The sequence below is a fragment of the Formica exsecta genome, unplaced genomic scaffold, assembly GCF_003651465.1.
Source record: "Formica exsecta isolate Colony F162 unplaced genomic scaffold, ASM365146v1 scaffold82, whole genome shotgun sequence".
Classification (NCBI taxonomy): Eukaryota; Metazoa; Arthropoda; class Insecta; order Hymenoptera; family Formicidae; genus Formica; species Formica exsecta.
Window position 1 is genome coordinate 2,412,526 of NW_021853592.1, and position 8,798 is coordinate 2,421,323.

The following is an 8,798-nucleotide window of genomic DNA, read 5'->3' on the forward strand; positions in this document are numbered from 1 at the left end:
TTCTGATTTGCTTCTGCTTTTCTAGCACGAGTTCTGATTGGTTTCTGCTTTTCTGCTTTCTGCTTTTCTGCCAAGGTGTGAATCCGGCCTAAGAATTGAACCAGCAATACGTAGCGTAGTAGCTGCGCGTCTTAACCACCAAGTCACACCGCTTAGCCGCCAAACTGTACTTACAGTTCGGTACATAAAGGCCATGCATATTTTTAAACCCATGTAAATTTTTAAAGTTTTGTTTCGCGAATGCTTGAGAGTTGGGTCGTATTATTTTACCATGAATTAATGAAAGGATAGAACTATAATATACGTCAGAGTCAGCGAAATCGAAGGAGACAATGTCTGGTGTTCCCCTTGTCAGTAGTTTTTTTTTTTTTTTTTACGTACCACTCAGTTATAGAGTACTTATCTTTTAATGATAGAATTATTTAATAAGATATATTTATACTATTTTATTACACAGCATGATTATCGTGGCAGAGAAAATTAGTGATGCAAAAATTGGCAATGTCTGTATGTAATATATTTTATAATTTTTAAAATCAGATAAAATATATTAATAATGCAAAACGCATATGTCTTCTAATTGAATATACCCACTTCATTATACCCACACATCTTATTGTGCCACACATATCTCTTTATTAATTATGTTAAAAAATTAACCGAACCCCTCGGTCGTGAAGAAGATTTTCGAAAATATATATTAGATATATTTGTACGTAACAGCCGAAATTCCTTTATCGTGAGCTCATGCCGAAGGTTCGAGAATTTGCCTATATAGGTTGTTTGTCACAGTCGTATGAATCGCTGATTGGTAGCCCTTTGCCGTTCGATCGACAATACCAATCAAAACGAGCGTACATCGGCGGCTCAACGCGGAGATCGCGATCACGCAGAACGTCGTTACCGCAGTTCGTGCGTAGTGCGACTTACTACGTATATTGCGTAGAGCGTAATATTTCGGTGCATATTTTTTTCCAAAACGCGAGTGAATAATTACGCGTAATTAAGCGCAAAGTGTCCAGTGAGATCTTAGCGCAGTGTAGTGTTGCGCTAAGATAAGTGAACATTTCCTATGTGCGGATTTCCTGAGACGAGGAGATTCTTCGGTACGCAGTAAAGAGAGAAGTAAGTACCGGCCCGTGGCCGCTCGCTCTAACTTACCTTAATTGCGTATCATTTTTAGAAGTCCGTATCGATATTTTAAGCGCTCTCGACGGTATGAGCGATATACAGTTATACAGTTTGTGAAATGAGGATAAACGTCAAACATAAAGTGTTAGTGAAAGAGACGGTTGCTTTGATCGAAATAATTGCGATGGATCGCGATTCGGCGCGAATGCAAATTTTATTGTTTGTTTATTAATTTAAAGTTAAATTTAAATTTAATGGGAGTGAAGGTCATTTTTTTCCCTTTTCTTTTGCAGGGAAATCTTGCATCCATAAGTTTGAGCGGCGTTTAAGCTCGCGCTAAATTTTGGTGTCTATAATTCCAAATTAAAAAAAAAAATGTTTTATTTTAAATTTGTAATTAAAAAATTCAGTAATTGTTAAGTCAACTTAACAAAAAAAAAAAAAAGAAAAGAAAACCGTTCTTATTAAAAACTATTTCTCAAGGTGTCTACTCCTTGGAAAAATGAAAAATCTCGAATTCTCAGGGAATTTTTTTTGTACTTGGAAAAATCAGGGAATTCTCATGAAATTTTATTGGGAGTCAGGGAATCTTTTAAAAAAATTCTCTCTGATAATTTTGCTCTGGCAATCCTTTTGTAAGCAATAGGCAATCCGTCAATAAGCCAAGTTGTGAATTATGTGTTTAATACATTATAAATGTCACCCATTCTCGAGGCAGGCTGCCCCTCAGCTGCTGCAGAGTTGCAGCCCGCCATCACACGCAAATCACACTCCGGGAGTTGCCCCTCCTCTGCGTCACATTGGCAAGACTTTGAGGAATCCAATTGCGCTGCCGGATCATCCCCAAGGTCGGCTGAACTTCATTGCACAGCTCTCGCCAGTTACACGCCTTGATGACCAACCAGATAAAGGTCAACTCACCCGACAAGATGACAGGATGGCGTTTGTCGTCGTCCAAGATGGCGTGCTGGAGATGCTCTCCAAAGATGCTCTGGCTATCTAGAATAGAACTGAGACAGGTAAATGAACTCGACTTAGCAAGCAGACGATCTCGTAGTCTTTAACTCGTTCTTGTATTTTGCAGATGGCAACGGCCGCTTCAACAATAGGCGTGCGTCCTCTAGCTCGTTTGCAGACAGGACGCTACCAGGAGAATAGTCCGGTTTCGTTGCGCCAAGCTTGCATTTCCTCGGCGCAAAAGCCTCCGTCGGGCGCAGCAGCAGTTAGAGCGGTTAGAAAGCAAAGAGGGCATCAATACTGGCTCTTCCTCGGGAGGAAGTTGCGCTCCAGCTGCATGGATTCAGGTTCGCATCTCGAGCAGTCCTTCGTTGCTGGATAGGCCGGCTAGGGCCAGCCATGAAGACATCTCACGCCGGAGCCAAGAAGGATCCCGCGATCGGAGTTGATGAGCAACAAGCTCGTTGAAGGGCTTCCTGCTATCAAAACTGCTGCCCAAGAACGGATTGATTCTCATCGGTCCGGCACTGGTGAGACAGCGCGCGGCGTGGAGCGGCCGTCGGTCTGACGGTTCCCGAAAGGATCCATGCTAAGGATCCATGTTGTTTTCTGCGCCACTGGTTCGTGCGGCGCTACCCATCAAAAGTCCGGTTGGAGGCGTAGACATCCGCGCATAGCAAGAAGTCCACCGGCTCCGCAGCCAGGAAGTTTAGATCGGCGAGCTCCATCCCGCTGATATGGCTCCATCTTCATCTGGCCGTTTTGATGCCGCCTTTGTACAGAGTGAGCCGGAAAAGGACTATCATCGGAAGATTTCCTTCCAGCGATAATATATATATATTTGAGATTTGGAGCGAGACCAGTGCGCATAGTCCGTTTTTTTTCCGCCGACACCGAAACACAGAGAGGTAAGTGCACGAGCCAAGGTGTCATATGGCATATATATATTTGAGTTATTTATAATTAATTATTATATATTCTCTTTAGTTCTTTGTAATTCTCTGTTTTTCAATTAATATTTTTTTATGTCTACTTAAATGAAATAATTTGTTTCCAATTAGAGTAATTGGTCCAAAGAACAAGCATTCATTTCGTATTATTTGAATGTCTGCTTCTTTGGGCCATTTATAAATGTCTAATTCGGATTTTAAAAATTTAATTTTTGTAGAATTTTCAAATTCTTCAATGATTCTTTCAATATAAAATGTGTTATCATAGTAAACAGTATAGTATTTTTCTATTTCTATATTCTCCGAGTTAGTTTCATTCTCTTCGTTTTTTTTCATCAATACTTTTGCCTTCAAATTCGAGTTTAATTATAGAAGACGTACTTTCAGATAAAGGGTTATTATTTAGAGTTTTTTTGTCTATTGGCCCTGAGATTGGCACTCCTTTTATTTAATTCTTTTTTGGTTTTTTCTCCGGACATTCTTCTTATTCGTAACAATCTATCTGTAGACAATCGGCCACATTTCGTAGCAAAAAACCAACATAGTGTCGATTTCCTTATCAATAATATCTTACTTTTAATTTGCATTTTTAAAAATGATTTATTTGTAAATTTATTATTACTTTCTTTCGCAAAAGTATAATCTTTTATTTCTGATTTTGTTACTCTTGCCACTCTTGTATTTATATCATTTTTTATGTCTCGCGAATCTTTTGGATGTAATTCTATTTCGTACATACAATTGTTGACGGCTTGAGTATCGTTTGAATTTTCATTTTCAGAAGTTTGTATTAAATTCGAAGGCAAATCAACATTTTCTATATCATGGTTTGGATCATCTAAAATCATTTTTAATTTTATTTATTTAATTATCAACTAATTTCTTGGTATTTAGCTTTATCGATTTATGTTTAAATGGGTTATTAATTATATTTAAAGGGTTTTAATTTTTTCAATTTGTGGAATGTGACAAGAAATTTCTTTTCTGAACTGTTTTTTTTTCCATTTTGATATTATCTTCTCTAGAAAATCTGGAATGATCACCTGAAACAATTAAAAATTAATATCATTAATTCTGAATAAACATCTAATAATTTATAACTTAAAAATATGCATATGATGTATAAGTATTAACCGGAATCAACTGAAATATTCAAACATTGAATTCGTACATTCTTGTTTAGCAAATCTAACATGTCAAAGTTTGTAATTGTGGAATAAGTTGACAACATGGCTCTAGGTTGGCGAAAAAACATTTCGGTTGATTATTATATAGCCAAGATAAAAATAATTCTGGACAATTGTCTTTTCGTAGAAATTTAATAACATAGTTTAAAATTAGTTTTTAATATGATTAATAGCTTTTGTTAAGGAGTGTTCCGGGATTGAGTCGCTCAGCCGCGAGATTTCGATTGAGGAATCAATCGACTGATTCGGCCCGGGTGCCGTGAATCTCGGTACTTCCGTGATACGCATATTGAGTAGGAACTATTAAGCGCACGCGTGACCGAAAATTCGATGATTGCACAACGCAGGACACGCGCAAAGCTCGCGGCCACGGCATTTCCACATCCTGCGCAACTCGATAGATCCGCGAATCAATCACAGAGCGCCATGTGCGGGATTCAACTCCTTCTAGCTGTCCTTATCACGGAAACGAAGCATCGCGTGGCCGATTAATCGCTCTCTTCCGTGCGGAACTCGATAGAGATAAGAAGACATGTTCACGGTAGTCTCTCGATTTCAAGTTTTATCGAATCTCGTTCGTTTCGTCGCGTTCTGCGCCAATTATCGGTCGTCGCGCGAATTCGTTGTTGAGCGTCTCAATCTAGGACGAAGCTGCGTTATTGATACGCGTACTAATCATCGTTGATCGTGATCGATCAACCATAGAAGTTGAAATATGTCCATGTAGTGCCTTCCATTTCTTTACTCATCTCGTCGTTTCAGGTGAGCGGAAAATTACGGATAAAGATCACCCTTCGTCGCTCACTCCACATACAGTCATCGGACCAATTCGGAAATTCGGCTCGAAGGACCAGCTGATGTTAGCGAGCGAAGCGGTTGCGCGAGCGAGGAAATTGATAAGTACCCAATTTTGATAATCATTTTTGGGCTCCACTATATAGTGGTGTTAAATATTTGCGTGTAATTCTTGGGTAATATCTCTCAAGCGCCGCAAACGAGATACAGACCTCTGTCTTTTCTTTCTTGAGCCGCGATCTCTTGGAAAGCGGGTGAATTGATTAACACCGCGCGAATTATAATATAACAGATTTATTATGAATACTGTTTGTGTGGACAATGTCTCGTATTGATGTCAGAGACGAGAGTGAAGCGCGAGAGCCCGTCAAGATACTTCTGTATCAAATCGATAGCTTGTAAAAGCGGCATCTATCATATTGCGATGATAATCGAAGTCTCACGATAATGAGCCAAAAGACATTAGTACATAGATTATAATACGAAACAAGTGGAGAGTATGTTACAATGTATATACATTGTAACGTCTCCCCTTGTTTGTTTATAACTTATTATCCGAAAAATATTTATCTTTATCTCGCTCATTCTCCTGCTATAAAGACCGCGGCTACGCGTTCAAGGTCGGTTAAGTCGGACTCTAAATTAATTACTAAACAATGCCAGGTTGCGGAGTTTCTTTATTAAATGAGTTCGCTGGTCGAGCGTTTACTTAATCTACACATTACTCCCAGAGAAAGGCGAGGATGGTTACATTAACTGCGTGCCATAAATATATTTCCTTTTTCGGTCTCTCTTGCTAAGAATTTTGAGTCCGCCTTCGCCGACTTATTCTTCGTTCAATCCGCGTATTCTATTATTATATTTCGAGTAATTAATATCGCGCGAGAGATTTTGAAGAACTTTGTCGCACTTTTGTATATAATCGATGACAAAGCAATCTCTCCCGCTCCACACAAGCAAGAGAGATTGCGAGCAAGAGCGAAAGTCGCGGTGTTGTTTTTTTTTTACATTTTGAGTTTTCAAATGGATTTGATGTAGAATCTTTTGCTGCCGAACGTTTAACGATGTTTGTAATCGATGAATTTGGTTCTTGGACTCTTGATTTTTCTTTGTCAGCTCTACGCACTCCGCCTGTGATTGATTAAATTGCAATTCCAAATTTCTGTAGAGTGTTTTATGTAACACTTTTTTTTGCTGCTTTGCAAATCTTCTGTCTTTCTTTAATTTGTTCATCAGATCTTTATTTTTATGTTTTAAGATATTACTATCAGTCTCGAGCTCTCTGAATTTCTTGGTTGTCTCAGTATGCTGCTTCTGCAGATTGGCTTGCTTGTTCATATTGTTCGTCTTGAGATTGGACACACACCCGTTTATTACCCGGTTATTCTCTTTTTTAATAGTTTTAACTCAGATTTGAAATTATTCTTTTCGAGAAGACATATCTTTCGGTGTGCAAAATTTTGCATATTCATTGGTCATCACTTTCGTTCGTGGCATTATATAATTATTACCTGTGGGTTCGTCAGCAAGATTATTTTATCCTATTTTATATTATATTCGCCACTAAAATGAATTGTTCCTTTTCCTTCGAAGTCTATTTTAAATCCAGTTGAATTTATCTCATGATATTCAATATTCATATTTGATACTGACTCATCATTTTCGTTCGTGCCTGCTAAAGGTATAGACTGAATAAAAAATTAAATGAATAATGAAAAATTAACTGAATAAATAATTATTACCTAAAGTGGGTTCGTCGTCAGTAATAAGTTACTTCTTTTTATTAATATCGTATTTGTCTTCAAAATCGAAAACACCTTTTCCATCAGAAATAATTTGGATGCTATGATTTTGCGATGAACTGGCATCATTATCATTTCTGTTTGTTGTTTCATCCTTCCCCGAGGTATTATATGTATCTGCTAAAAATCCACCCGATTAAATTATACCCACTGTTTTTTGGATCTTCTTGTTTGCCATTAATAACTTTTAACTTATACAAAATAATAATGAATGCTTACCTGTCCTCTTTGACCTTCTTTTTTTTGTTTTGGTTGGGGGGGATCACAAACTTTGCAGTTTCTGCTTCCTTTTGTTTTTTCTTATCGTCTATCCGTGATGATCGTCTATACATAAAAAACTAATTATAATATATCAATAAAATTGACACATTCTATTAATTATAAAAATTCCTCTTTTACCTCGGATGTATCAAATGTTCTGCGCCATCATCTGACGCCAATAATGACGGATTTTCTTCTGATTCATCTTCTTCGATAAGTTGATCCATATCTTTGGAATTATCCCTTGTGGTATCTACTAAAAGTCCACGACCACCGATTTATGAATTCTTTTTTTTTTCCTACCCATATCTTTTGTATATCGCTGTAAAAAGATACATTTATATGTTATTTTTATATTTATTTATCTATAGAAATATATAAGTGCTTTACATTTATTTATGAAAAACAACATTAATTTTTATGTAGTAACACTACGGTAATCGCTCACAAATGATTTGAACATCGTGATGTCAATCTAACGATCTATTTTAATTAAACAATAATAAAATAAAATATAAGGATCTAACAATACTCAAAAGAACTAATCTAACGAATTGAAAAATAAAACGCGAAAAACTATGAACTAAACGTACACCCGATGTACAAATCACCGATGAGACACATGAACCAACACGAACTGGTAACCGTTTCCTAAATTTCTGAAACATGGTTTCCTGAGTCATTAATTTTTATGTATATATAATCATAAATTATAAAACATTAAACATTTTTCTCATAAGATCGTTAAACAGTTTCTTTTTCCATGATATATATATGACTCACTTTTATTTTCTTCTGTCAACGTAGATAACGTTATGTTTATTTTTTCCATATTTTGCTTTATTGTGTTTAAGCATTGGTTTAAACATTGGACACCAACAGTGGCGTCGGAATTTTAAAAAACTGGCCAAAAATATATATTTATCCTTGACAATGATTATAAAACGCAAATAAACAAATTGACCGAAAACTTTCTCTCGACTCTTTCGATTTGAATAACAAATTCTTAGAAATAAAAACAACCGAAAAGTTGTAATTTATAAAGAATAATAGTTTAAAAGAATATTTGGTGCTAAATTTCAAATGTAACAGGCAGAATATGTGAAAATACATACGATGTATCTGCTGTTTCATCGAGGAAACTCATAATTCTCGAAAAGCGAAATTCTTTTGGCCGCCCTGGGAAACTTGTTTCTCTTTTGTACCGTATGAAACAATCCCTCAAATACTTCCATTTTTTTTGGCCTCATCCACCGTTATTAAACCTATAATAATAAACAAAATTAGTTTATATTCTTAAAATAGTTTACACTTCGCAACTTTGCATCGTGTAATATTTTTTAAATAAATGTAATATTTTAATATTTATACAAACCTTCTAAAGCGTTTTCTACTTGTCTCCACATAATTTTTTTTTAAATTTTGGTACGCTCGTATAATGGCATTCGTGTATCCCAAAGCGCTGGAAATGTTCTCACAATTTTGATAAGCTTCTCGTCACGGAACTCTTTTGATTCTTCGTATTCAGTTAAATTATTAAAACTCATTCTACATGAATATGGTGGAGGCGCAGAAATAAAAAACATTTTTTTGATAATAAATTTTTTATTCATATATATTGTGGACCACTACCGAACGACAAATCAATTAGTTATACATATATATTTGACAATTTAATAAATTAAAATACTAAATTAAATAAATAAATAAATAAA

The 8,798-nt window shown here is 36.0% G+C and overlaps 1 long non-coding RNA gene across 1 annotated transcript; it reads left to right on the forward strand.

Annotated features, from left to right (window-relative positions):
• Positions 1–1,835: 1,835 nt before the first annotated feature.
• On the forward strand, positions 1,836–5,061 carry LOC115244507. The gene is made up of 3 exons (XR_003885385.1): positions 1,836–2,150; positions 2,216–2,996; positions 4,988–5,061. It is a non-coding gene; the product is annotated as an uncharacterized LOC115244507 (long non-coding RNA).
• The last annotated feature ends 3,737 nt before the right edge of the window (positions 5,062–8,798 follow it).